We start from the raw sequence: 13,900 nt of genomic DNA, 5'->3' as shown, positions 1-13,900 counted from the left end.
TATGGCACTTCGGGTCTTCGGCTTTTTATATTAATAATGTTGCTTTGATTTGCATTCTTTTCACTGCTTGACTTTGTAAACTGTAGTACTTGTCCTTTGAGTCATTGACTATTTTGCCACTCTTCCATCTAAATTGGAAAAAAAAACTAGTTTTGGCCTTTTGGAATCACCCATTGTGGCAGTCAATGCCAGAGAATTTTTTTAAATGTTAATGCACAGAAGAGTATCATAGATCTATCTACATGTGAGTGTTCTTCTTAAGGGAAATGTACATTTCCAATTCAACATTACATTTCCATTTTGGTGTAAATTATATCGTCTTTACAGGGTTAAAACCGTCACTTTAACATCTAATACAGGGTTAAAAATGTCTATGCATTACAAGGTTAAAACCATCACTTTAACATCTAATACAGGGTTAAAAGTGTCTATGCACCACCTGACACGTAGTTAAAATTGGTGGATATGACATTACAGTGTATGTTCGACTTCTCAAATATTGTTATTAATTAGCCAGATACATGTTGTATACTAATGTAATTTGTTTGGATTAGTAGGATCAACTCTCAATAAAATGGGCCCTACACGTATTATTTGGAATTTTGAAGTTTATTTTATGTTTTAAGTTTTTTATTTTATCTTTGGATAAGATGTTTTATTCAAACATCATAATATAGTACAAAAGACATCCAAACAAAACTAATCCAATATTAAACTTAATGTAAAAAATGAATATTTTATGTTTTAAGTTGAATAACATTTTTCGTAAAACAATAGGGTATTTGAACGATATATTTTGTTCAAAAACGTGAGTTAAAGTACTTGCCATTATAATTAATTATCAACTAGAATGTAGTGGCAAGTACCTCGATTAGATTATTCAAAAACTCAAGGATTGTGGTGGCCAAATACCACCTATTTAGAAAGAAAAATATAGGCCTAATTGGATAAATGGTCCCGTGGTCATAAGGTATTCGGATGATAGCCCCTGTGGTAAAAAAATTTGGATTTAAACCCCTGTGGTCTAAGTCTGTTAGGATTTAAACCTCTGTGGTCTAAGTCTGTTAGGATTTAAACCTCTGTGGTCTAAGTCTGTTAGGATTTATGCCCATATGTTAAATAATGCTGACGTGGCTGACACATATATGCCACGTGGCAAAAATAATAATTTTTAATTTTTTTTTAAAAAACCTGAATTTTTACAAAAAAAAAACGCAAATTTGCAAGAAGAAGAAGAAGGAAGAGGGAGAGGGCTCCGGCGCAGGGGGGGAGTTGGTCTCCGGCGGGAAGAAGAAGAAGAAGAAGAAGAAGAAGAAGAAGAAGAAGAAGAAGAAGAAGGACGGGCGGGGGGGGGGGGGGGAACGGGCGGAGGGCGGGGGGGAGGTTCCGGGTTTTTTTTTTTTTTTTTTTTGTAAAAATTCAGGTTTTTTAAAAAAAAAAAATATTATTTTGCCACGTGGCAGACATTTGGCAGTCACGTGAGCATTATTTAACAAATGAGCATAAATCCTAACAGACTTAGACCACAGGGGTTTAAATCCGAATTTTTTTACCACAGGGGCTATCATCCGAATACCTTATGACCACGGGGACCATTTATCCGATTAGGCCAAAAATATATATACAACATATTTAGCAAAGATTCATCGCAAATGTTTTCATATACAAAATACATTTCACTTCATTAGCATTTTAATGTTTGTTTTAAGACCAAAAGGAAATCAAGCAATACTTCTTACATTAGTTATGTAATATGTGTATTACCAAAAATGATAAACGTAATTAGGGATGATGATTACGATATATAAACATTTACACACCCTCCTTATGCTAATTAACAACAAGGCAATTTAGAAATATAACGCCCTAAAATCTTATGTTGCTTCTAATTTGTATGAAAATTAATTCGTAAATAAATAAATGCATGTATAAAAATCGTGAACTGCATGATGAAACTTATTGTTGGTCCTATTTACGTTTTGTCGTCATCTCGGTTGATATTACATTTTTAGCCCTATGATTGAACGTCGAAGCTGATTTTTAGTATCTATGCCAAAGGGCTTTTTGGAGAATGTCCAAAATATTAATAATTCTTAGCATTTACTCTCTACCGTTAGTTTTGGTGCCTGACGTAACGACAGCGAGTTATGCTGTTTTGGCGCGCAACGGTTTCAAATGGTAGGTTATTTGCTTCGATTGAGGTCCACCACTCTCTGGATCCTGCAAGCATGTATATTATGAATTTAGTTTAACAATAATTATGCTACCAAACACAAGAGAACATCAATATAAGACGTTAGATGTTTTGTTGGCCCTTCCAGTGTTCCACTTCAAGGGGTTCACCAAATTAACCCTCTTTGTCTCATAGAGTATGTGTATATCCTCATCACAATGACGTCTCATATCATAAATTTTTTTCGCAGTCTCTCTTTGGAGCAAGTTTTTCTATATGAACGAGCGCATGTGTTTAAACTTCTCTCACAAACGTAGGATCAAGGATAATGCTGCTAGTAATTACCTAATATAACGAAGTAGAATTCTCTCCTCTCCAAATCTCCTTCCATTCTCTCTCACTTTCCTTTTTGTCTTTCTCTTTCTATAGAGAAGTCAACACAAAATGTTGACATGATTTAATCATGATCGTTCAAATAAGAGAGGATTGAAGGATAACGGAATTTAGAAGGGAGAGAATCATACTCCTAATATAACAGCCCAATCTAATTATTTTGTTGCTAAGACACTTGGTTTGATGTTATTTAGTATTACGGTTTAGTGGTATTAATCTTCGCTTGTAAATAAAAGGTTTTATATTCGATTCTCGTCAAAACTAAATTTGAACCACGTTATTACTAACCAATTGTAAAATAATATCATTTATTCAAAAATTAAAAAAAAAACACCTGGTTTGATGGACGAACCTCAAAGTTTACCCGTTTCGAAGCCAAGTAAAGAATCAACATTGATAATTGTGTAAGGTGTGATCAAAGTCCCATCATAAACTTTTACATTAATGTTACACCTGCAAGTAAGGTATCAAAATTAACCAAAATGTAAATAGACGAGGCTCGTAATTATTGATAATTCCATTTTCACCGTTGGACTTTACACCACTTTTACAAAGTTTGGTATAATGGTATTCACTAGGTGTCCTTTATTAGGGCATGTGGTCCCATAAAAAATAAAGGCGTAGTGTCACGTGATTCACCCCCACAAATTTTGGTTTTTTAACCTATGCAGAAAATCAAAATAAATATAAAATAAAAAATAAAAAAGAAGCTTATAATTTGCTCTTTCCCAACTCCCCACATTCCCTGAGAGCGGAAGTTCATGCGAAATCATAGTGTCTACTACATGCGTACTTTAATTTATCACACCACACAAATTCTGCATCTGCATTCTGCAATATAAGTTGGTCTTTTTTTATTATTATTCACTTTATTTTTTTCTTAATTATTGACTGACAAGCAAATTAGTAAATTAGTAATTGGATAAGCGCATTAGTAGGTATAGTTGTGATTAATTATTTGAAGTTTGATGACCGGTTGTGATTTAGATTTTAGTACTCTTGGAGCCCTGTTAGGGCTTTAGTAGTGAGTGTCAGATTGTGGGTTATTAGGGTTGACCAAAATACTTAGGATTTTAATTAATTAAGATTAAGATGCTCTTGTAATCCGCAAGTGACCAGAAGAAAATTCAGTAAAGATCATAAAAATTAAAGTAATGAATCTAATGATTCATGCAAATGTGAATCAATACAAATTACGTGAGGCTAATTTATCTATCTATTTATTTTCTGCAAATGAGATCTTGTGGAAATGGGTCAGTCAGAAACTGTTTTGTTTTTCTTTGTGTTGTGTTGCACTAGGAAGTTTCTGTTGTTGACAAATATGTACTGCCATTTGCCTATTATTTTTTTTAAAACCATAAATAAGAATACTAGGTAAAAGTCAGTATTTTATTTTTATTTTTGTAGGTATGTTAATGTGGGGTGAATGTGTATGTTATCCTACCATATATAATATATGGCTTGTGGTCATCCTTTTCCCACTTATCTTTAGCCTATACATTCATCACTTGCTTCGTGCTCCAAGTTTTGTTTAGCTCAATTCACCGTTTTATAAAGTTACGTACGCTTTTTTTTAGTCATGCATCGATGATTGATCACTTGCTCTTTTTTTTTATGCTACAAGTTTTGTTTTTCACTTTTGACTCGACGATGAGAGGAAGGGAGGATTTAGCACAAAATGTAGATATAAGTGTGTGAACACGGAAAATTCCTGAAACGAAAGAGACAAGAACAACGCGCACAAACAAATATTTAGTATTTGATGATTTTGGGTTACAATCTCTCTCTAATTTGATCCTCTGATTCGATCTCCGTAAGGTGTTGATTTGTGGGATGTGCGATTGATCCAAGGGCCGTCGAGACTTGATCTTGGATGAACGAGGATAAACGGATCTTCAAGGGCTTTTGAGCTTGATCTTGAAGAACAGTGATGAACGGATTTCCGAGGGCTTTTGGGCTTGAACTCGAAGAACAGTGACGAACGGATCTTCGAGAGCTTTTGGGCTTGAACAGATCTTCGAGGGCTTTTGGGCTTGATCTCGAAGAACAGTGATGAACGATGAACGCTTTCTTCAAGGGCCGTCGGGGCTTGGGCTTGATGAACAGCGGATGAGCGGATTTGTTGATGTTGTCGATCCAAAGGGGCCGTTGGGGCTTGATCCTTGAGGATGAACAGTTGATGAACGATGAACGCTTTCTTCAAGGGGTCGTTGAGGCTTGGGCTTGAAGGTGGATGATTGTTGATCCAAGGGCCGTCGGGCTTGATCTTTGGAAGAACGATGAACGAAGAACGCTTTCTTGATTCTTCGGGAACCTGGATGCTTGAGAGCTTCGGAGTTTCAGAGCTTCAGAGCTTCAAGAGTTTTTGCCTAATGATTTTGGTTACCCAAATGAATGAAATTGGGCTTGTATTTATAGAATTTTCCAAGGCCTAATTTTGAATATAATATTCCAGATGAAATAAGTCGTTTCTGCCAGGCGTTGACACGTGTCCTATTTGATGACTTTTCCAACTCATTTCAATTTTCGTTGAGTCACACGCTACGTGTAAAATTTATGTAATACATGAGCGTTGACACTTTGATTTATCGGTCAACATTTATTTACGAAATTTCGATGTCTACAAATGCCCCCACTTCAAGGCACGTCGTATACATGTGCTTGTCACGTGTAGGAGATGCGTTTTGAAGTCCCTTACTGTAGATGTCGATCCAAGGGCCGTCGAGGCTTGATCTTGAATTGGGCTGGAGATTTCTTCAAGGGCCATTGAGGCTTGATCTTGAATTGGGCTTGAGATTTCTTCAAGGGCCGTTGAGGCTTGATCTTGAATTGTTGTTTGAAATTTCTTCAAGGGTCGTCGATGCTTGATCTTGAAGGTTGAAATTTGACCACAAGGAGCTTCATGTGGTAGATGATCTTTGGCTTTGGTAATGGATGAATCGGCACGTATTTTGTTGCGCTTGTTGACTTTCCACAGCTTTGATCTTGAACTGGGTTGGAAGATTTTCTGGATTCCTCCAATTGTTGATTTTCCACAGCTTATTCTTGAACTAGGTTTTGATTCAAGGGTGGTAGACACTTAATCTTGAATCGGACTTGTGATTTCCTCAAGGGCCGTCGAGGCTTGATCTTGAATTTGGCTGGAAACTTCTTCAAGGGCCGTTGAGGCTTGATTCTTGAAGGTTGACTCGGACACATGGCAAGCAGGCACGAGGTAAAGGTGACAACCTGTTTCTTTGTTCAATCTTTCTAATTCACACCTGAGCAGTTTGGTCAACGGTATGATCTTCAAGATTGATGAACTCTTCTTCCAGTTGGTGACTTGATCTTTAAGGATTCGATTCAAGGGTGGTGAATCGGCACGTGCAGCCCACAACGCCTAGTAAGTCGACCCAAGAATTTGAGGGTCAAAACAAGTTCATCGTCCTCAGGCAGATGCGACATCTTCTCGAGTTCTTCATCTCGGACTCTTTCTGCTGAGTTGATTGTGCATGCTGCATTCTTCTCTGCTTGTTTCTTCAGGCAGATATGGCAGCTTCTTGAGTTCCTCAGTTCGGACTCCTTCTGCTGAGTTGACCGTGCAGACCGCATTCTTCTCTGCTTGTTCCTTCTGCACCTTGTCTCCACATGCTGCAAGGTATCATTTTCACTTGCCTTATCTGTTCTTCAGGCAGATGTGGCAGCTTCTTTGAAAGTACAGCAGCAGTGCGAAACGAGTACTCGAGAGCAGTGCTAGGTAGGCAATCAGGGAAGGGTTCCAAGCAGTCGGTTCCTTACCCGAGTTTGAGTGGAAGTTCCGACATATTGTTTTCTTTATCCTTGTCTTTGTAGGTAAGAACAAGGACAAAGGAAAGGACAGGGAGAACGCATGATATGAGATACTCTTGCTTTCTACCCTGGTGATATGAGATATTTTTGCTTTGGAGTCATTGGCTTGCTGAGGTACCCCAAGGAATAAGGAACACTGAGTGACTCGAGAGGCTTCGTTGGGAAGACATTCTCAGAGATGAAGAAAGGCTCTGTATGTCTGCCTTGCTATGGAAGGTGAAGGTGGACAGTTATAGGAAGTTCTTTAATACCTGTAGAGGTACTATTCTTTTACTCGTGTCGGCAACCGTTGGATGATTGAACAGTAAACTTCACGTGCTTTCTCCTTCACCCAAAAATCTTTCGACAAATTGTCCGTGATTTGCGCAAAGTTGAGTGTGCATATGACAGGTGATGACACGGCTGAAAAAGACTGGCGCCTCTTCGATATCTGGGATCGGCGCTTCGACAAATTGCCCGTGATTTTCGCAAAGCTGAGTTTGCGTGTGACGGGTGCCGACGCTTCTGGAAAAGCAAGATGCTTCTCCGATTTCTGAGCTTGCCTCTTCGATTTTTGAATGGCCTCTTCGAATTCTGAGCTCGCCTCTTCGATCTCTGAAATCCCGTCGAGTGCTGATTTTTTATAGAGGCATGCTGTTCGTTTCAAAGCACACTTGAATTTTTCTTGTGAAAACTCCCTTCTTGCACTTCTAAGATCTTGATTCGTCCGACCTCTTCTTTCTTCAACACTTTGAAAATGTCAGGACCCTCCGATCGTTGTTTTGACTTGAATCTTGGTGAAGAGGCAGTCCCGCCTTCTCCAGACAACATATGGCGCCCATCATTCATATCCCCTACTGGTCCTCTTACCGTTGGGGATTCGGTGATGAAGAATGATATGACCGCTGCGGTGGTGGCCCGAAACCTTGTAACTCCCAGAGATAACAGACTACTTTCCAAACGGTCTGATGAGTTGGCTGTTAAGGATTCTCTGGCTCTCAGTGTGCAGTGTGCAGGTTCTGTGTCTAATATGGCCCAACGTCTATTTGCTCGAACCCGTCAAGTTGAATCATTGGCGGCTGAAGTGATGAATCTCAAACAGGAGATTAGAGGGCTCAAGCAAGAGAATAAACAGCTGCATAAGCTCGCACATAGCTACGCGACAAACATGAAGAGGAAGATTGACCAGATGCAGGAATCTGATGGTCAGATTTTACTTGATCATCAGAGGTTTGTGGGTTTGTTCCAGCAGCATTTGCCTTCATCTTCTGGGGTTGTACCGCGTAATGAAGCTCAGAATGATCAACCTTTGGCTCCTCTTCTTCCTGGAGTTCCGCCGAGTGGTGAGGCTTCAAACAGTCAACCTCCAGCGCCTCTCATTTCTGGAGCTCTGCCGAGTGGTGAGGCGGCACCTGATCGTCCTTGAAGATCCCCTCTTGTAAATTTGATTTGATTTGATTTGTTTTTTTTTTTTTTTTTTTTTTTTTTTTTGTAAGGTATGTATAATGCAAATTTATGCAAAATTTCCAGAAAAATAAATAAAATGGACTTTATTTCTCTCAGTGCAATTTTTTTTTTTTTTTTTTTTTTTTTGCTGTAGTGCTATGGACATATTATATAATACACATCCACACACATGCGCATACACACACATCCACCTTTTTTTCTTTTGCTTTTCGGTGGTGTTCAGATCCACCATCCCCAAATTTTCCTTTATTTTATTTATTTATTTATGTTTTTTTTTATTTCTGCACATGGTGTTGTCCACCATCACAAAACCCTTTTTTTTTTGCATGGTGCTAGACACCAAGATCTTTTTTTTTTATTTTTTTTTATTTTTTTTTGCATGGTGTTGTCCACCAAGCTTCCACCATCTCCTTTATATATATATATATATATATATATATATATATATATATTTTATATAAATTGATGATGGGAGAGGAGTTTGCATCACAGGCTGCAGAGTTCCTTAATGAGCTTGAAGGGCGCTGCACGGTGGAGAGCTGGAGTCGCTGGAGCGAGGCTCAAGGCTGGCGTCGAGCATCTGTGAAGCTGCTAGTTGCTTGGTGCCATGGTGGAGAGTCGGCGACGACGGCGTTGCGGAGAAGGCTAAACACCGGGAAAGATAAAGCTCACACGAGAGTGCCTCACAGATCTTACAGCTAGAGAGAGGGAGTCAGCCAGCTCTAACCTCCTTGCCAAATTGCAGTACTGCCTCTTGACCATAACCTCGTAGTCGGAGATCGAAGGATCCCATGATGAATGGCAGAAACGGGTGCAGACGGGATGAGTGGTGCAGCCTTGGGCGGAGAAGTTGCAGCGGAGGTGCGGCGTTGGGTGATGAGGATGACGGAGGAGCATGATGAAGCTTGGGCGAGCTTGAGGGCAAGCCAATGCTTGCAGACGAGGGAGCAGACGTCGCGGCTCACATTTTGTGGGAAGCGAAAGGATCACGATGGATACAGGACGATCGCAACCGTGTAACGGAGGTTGTTAGTGAAAGAAGAAAAGGCTGGCAGAAGAGGACGAGGGAGCTGGGGTGAGTCTCGACCACTTAGTGGAGCTGCCAGAGCCGATGTCTTCGATGGCGGCACTAATGGCTGAGATCTTGGTGCCTCTCTGTTAGTACCCTTCACTCCAAGCAGGTTCAGACAAGCTGCGATAACGATGTAAGCTGTGTACCACGTCCAACCGTACCAACCTTAATGGAAGACATGGTGACAGACACGTGAAGGTCTTGTCTACCGTTGATGGGTTCCATCATGGTAATGTAACGAGATCTCTCCACATTCTGAGTTGGGTCTTGGTAGGTGGCGATGTAGGCCGAGAATGGCTGGGAGAAGAAGATGATGCATGTGCCGTGGGGAATGACACCTTTCCAGGTAGAGTTACAAACGGGGCAGACGAGGCTGTCATGAGGAAAGCTCGAGGGATCCAAATCGCGATCCGGATTCGAACAGAACCCACACTTTTCAGCACACTCATCGACTCTCTGCAATGAAAGTTTTACTTGAACTTCTGGTTGCGCAGCTGTGGTTATTGTTCTCACGGTGGAGAAGAAGAAAGTGAACTGATCTTTACCGCTGCAAGGAGGATGTCTGCTTCGAGGGAGAAAGGACCTGGAGCTCCGGGGCAGACATAGACCCGCTTCTGTACTTCTTTGCTCGTCCGCTGCTTCAGCTTCCACGGCAAGTTGTGGCTCCGCCAGTCGAGCTACAAGTTCTGGTCTCGCTGAAAGCCTTTGCTGCAGATCTCGTCCACCAAACGGTTCGTAGCAAGCAGAGTCGTCGGCGACGGCGCGATCACCTCCGCTTCGAGATTTGGCATTCTGGGAAGGTTTTACTACCTCTAGCAAGAAGGTCTTGGTTCGAGGTAGAAAGAGGAGGATGCGTCGTTTGTGCGGCGCAGTAAACACCAATCGCCGGAGAACTACCCCAGAGTCGTGGGTTTGAATCTTCCCAACTCTCGGCTTCTGGGTTCCATTCCTGCCAACCTCGGTATGGTCGAACACCTTCAAAATCTCGATCTTTCCCACAATCCCCTCAACGAGTCGCTTCCACAGTCGCTCTTCAACGCCATGGTGCTTCGGGTTCTTGATTTGTTGTACAATTTGATCTCTTGCGAGTTGCCCAGCGGGTTCGAATCTGATCAACGGCCCTCTGCCATCTGATTTAGGCGCATGCGAGACGTTTGGAGATAGTGGCGGCGGAGATGAAGGCTTGGATCCAAGTGAGGATGGGCTTTGAGAGCCGGACCCGGATTTGTAGCTGGTGGACTTGGGTGTCACTTGGGCCTGGATGGCCTCCTTTTGATAGCTTTTGATAGGCTTGCTGCTGATGCATATATATATATATATATATATATGTATATGTATGTAAAAGAAATCTTTTTTCTTTTTTTTTTTTTTGTAATAAAATTAACTCTATTTAATAAACATTTTTTTTTAATTTTGATGTGACTGAACTTGAAATTGAATATTCAAGCTGCCTACGTACCCTTCCAAAGAAGGAGATCAAGTCAAAACGTAGTTCAAAATACATACATATATTTGGTATTTTTTTTGTGCCGTTTGCAGTTTTAACTCATGCAGGCAAGGAGTGTTGGTGCCATGTTGCAGTTTCAGCTCGTGCAGGCAAGGAGCGTTGGTGTCGTTTGCAGTTTCAACTCGTGCAGACAAGGAGCATTTGGTGTCGTGTTGCAGTTTCAGCTCGTGCAGACAAGGAGCGTTGGTGTTGCCTTTTATGCTCGTGCAGACCAGGAGCATTGTGCCGTGCAGTTTAGGCTCGTGCAGGCGAGGAGCTTTGGTTCGTGCAGTTTAGGCTCGTGCGAACAAGGAGCATAGTGCCATGCAGTTTAGGCTCGTGCGGGCGAGGAGCCTTGTGTCTTGCAGTTTAGGCTCTTACAGACAATGAGCTTTGGTGAATTCGTCAAGCAATTTTGGAGAGGCGTTCCTCACAATCTTCATAGCAAGGAGCCTTGACCGAGTGATTGAAGAAGTCTTCGGGCAAGAAATCACGCATCGTGATGGGGATGGACGATCTATATGTCGAAATTTCATCATCTTCAACACGTTCACGTTGCTTCGAAGGTTGACAAGAGCTGCTTTGCCCTCTTTCCGATTGGCGAACATGTGGAGGAGACGTATGCTTCTTGTGCAATTTCTTAGGAGTGACTTGAGTCCATCCTTCAACTTTGCTTGTCTTGGAGGATGCCCCCAGCGGTTGAGGTGAAAACTTTGAGTCGGAAGAGCCGGAAGTGAAAGTGGTATAGTTTGACTTCACCACATCGTCAAGATCTAGCTCGATGATTCCTTTCTGAGCCAGCTTCATGATGAGATCTTTCAGCACGAAGCACTTTTCTGTCGGATGACTGATGAAGCGGTGGAATTTACAGTATCTTGGACTGTCAGTACGATTCATCTCTTCTGGCCGTCTGCACTCAGGCAAGCCGATCACCTTCTTTTCCAGCAAGTCTTCTAACATGGCAACCACATCAGAGTCGGTGAATGGATAAGTTTTCTCCTCAAGCTCCTTCAAAGTGCGTCTACGCATCTCTTGATCACGAAAGCCTTCGGCTTGAATCGCCTTGCCTCGTGTGGAGATTTTGACGGGAGCTGTGTTGACCGTCATCGCTTCCTTGGTGGGTTTCCATGCAACCTTTTCCACCTTTGTCCCAAGAACTTTGTCGTTCTTGTAGTCGGCGATCGGTTCTTTCTTCCCATGATGGGCGATGCTCAACTCCATGTCATGGGCGCGAGTGGCCAATTCCTCAAAGGTCCGCGGTTTAATGCCTTGAAGGATGTATTGCAAACCCCATTGCATGCCTTGGATGCACATCTCGATTGAAGAGGTTTCTGAGAGCCTGTCTTTACAGTCGAGGCTTAGAGTGCGCCATCTGTTGATGTAGTCAATGACTGGCTCGTCCTTCCACTGCTTTGTGCTCGTTAGCTCTAGCATGCTCACAGTGCGGCGGGTACTATAGAAGCGGTTGAGGAATTCCCGCTCTAACTGCTCCCAGCTGTTGATGGACTCAGGCTCTAGGTCTGTGTACCACTCAAAGGCGTTTCCTTTCAGCGAGCGCACAAACTGCTTGGCGAGGTAATCCCCTTCGGTTCCTGCGTTGTTGCAAGTTTCAACGAAGTGGGCAACGTGCTGTTTCGGGTTTCCCTTTCCATCAAATTGCATGAACTTTGGTGGTTGATATCCCCTCGGCATCTTTAGGGCATCAATCTTCTTGGAATAGGGCTTCGAGTAGAACAAGGAGGTATGTGAGCTCCCTTCGTACTGTGCCTTGATGGTATTGGTGATCATCTCCTGCAGCTGCTGGATAGAAAGAGATGCCATGAGTGCCGCTGCTTGGTCTGGCTCCGGCTTCGCATCGTTTTTCTCCACCTGAGGCTCTTCTTCTTCATCATCTCTTCTCTTTAGTGGATCATTCTCTGGGTCGGGTTTATCGCCGTCCTGCGCCTCTAGTCGATTGACGAGTGCTGCAATTTGCAAGTCTTTTTCTTCCACAGTTCGGGTTAGCCTTGCGATTGCTTCATTCATCTGAGCCAGCTGCTCATCGATTGAAGTTGCTCCAATGGTCATGACTTGCATGGCTGCACTGCCGCTTGAATCGGCATCGGAGAGCATGGATTCGGAGTATTTCCTTGGGCTTCCCCCCCTCGGTGCCCTTAGTGAGGCTAAGGTGATCAAAGGCTCGTGCCTTGGGTGCTTTTGTTCCCTTGGCAGAGTTGATGCAGAGGTGAAAGAGGCGGCAGAAGTAGCTCTTGCCATGCTTCGAGTCGTGATGCCCAAAGTGACACCAGTTGCGACGAGGACGCTCTTGTTCTTTGCGCCGGTTGCGGGAACAGATTGAGCCTTCCTTGATGCCATTAATTTTGGAAGTGCGCTTGAATTTCTTGAACGGAGAAAGAGATGAGAGGCAGAGATTATCCCACCGGGCGTGCCAATTTGTGAACACGGAAAATTCCTGAAACGAAAGAGACAAGAACAACGCGCACAAACAAATATTTAGTATTTGATGATTTTGGGTTACAATCTCTCTCTAATTTGATCCTCTGATTCGATCTCCGTAAGGTGTTGATTTGTGGGATGTGCGATTGATCCAAGGGCCGTCGAGACTTGATCTTGGATGAACGAGGATAAACGGATCTTCAAGGGTTTTTGAGCTTGATCTTGAAGAACAGTGATGAACGGATTTCCGAGGGCTTTTGGGCTTGAACTCGAAGAACAGTGACGAACGGATCTTCGAGAGCTTTTGGGCTTGAACAGATCTTCGAGGGCTTTTGGGCTTGATCTCGAAGAACAGTGATGAACGATGAACGCTTTCTTCAAGGGCCGTCGGGGCTTGGGCTTGATGAACAGCGGATGAGCGGATTTGTTGATGTTGTCGATCCAAAGGGGCCGTTGGGGCTTGATCCTTGAGGATGAACAGTTGATGAACGATGAACGCTTTCTTCAAGGGGTCGTTGAGGCTTGGGCTTGAAGGTGGATGATTGTTGATCCAAGGGCCGTCGGGCTTGATCTTTGGAAGAACGATGAACGAAGAACGCTTTCTTGATTCTTCGGGAACCTGGATGCTTGAGAGCTTCGGAGTTTCAGAGCTTCAGAGCTTCAAGAGTTTTTGCCTAATGATTTTGGTTACCCAAATGAATGAAATTGGGCTTGTATTTATAGAATTTTCCAAGGCCTAATTTTGAATATAATATTCCAGATGAAATAAGTCGTTTCTGCCAGGCGTTGACACGTGTCCTATTTGATGACTTTTCCAACTCATTTCAATTTTCGTTGAGTCACACGCTACGTGTAAAATTTATGTAATACATGAGCGTTGACACTTTGATTTATCGGTCAACATTTATTTACGAAATTTCGATGTCTACAAAGTGTTCTACCCCTGAAACTATAACGATCTGCTTTCACTTTAAAGCTTAAAACCTTAAAATTTTCTATCTAGAGTCTGGGCTGCCTAAGCCAAATTACAAAAGTAAACTTTGTTAGAAAATTAGCTTATGGCTTA

The sequence above is a fragment of the Malus domestica genome, chromosome 13, assembly GCF_042453785.1.
Source record: "Malus domestica chromosome 13, GDT2T_hap1".
Classification (NCBI taxonomy): Eukaryota; Viridiplantae; Streptophyta; class Magnoliopsida; order Rosales; family Rosaceae; genus Malus; species Malus domestica.
Note: the sequence above shows the minus strand (reverse complement) of the source record.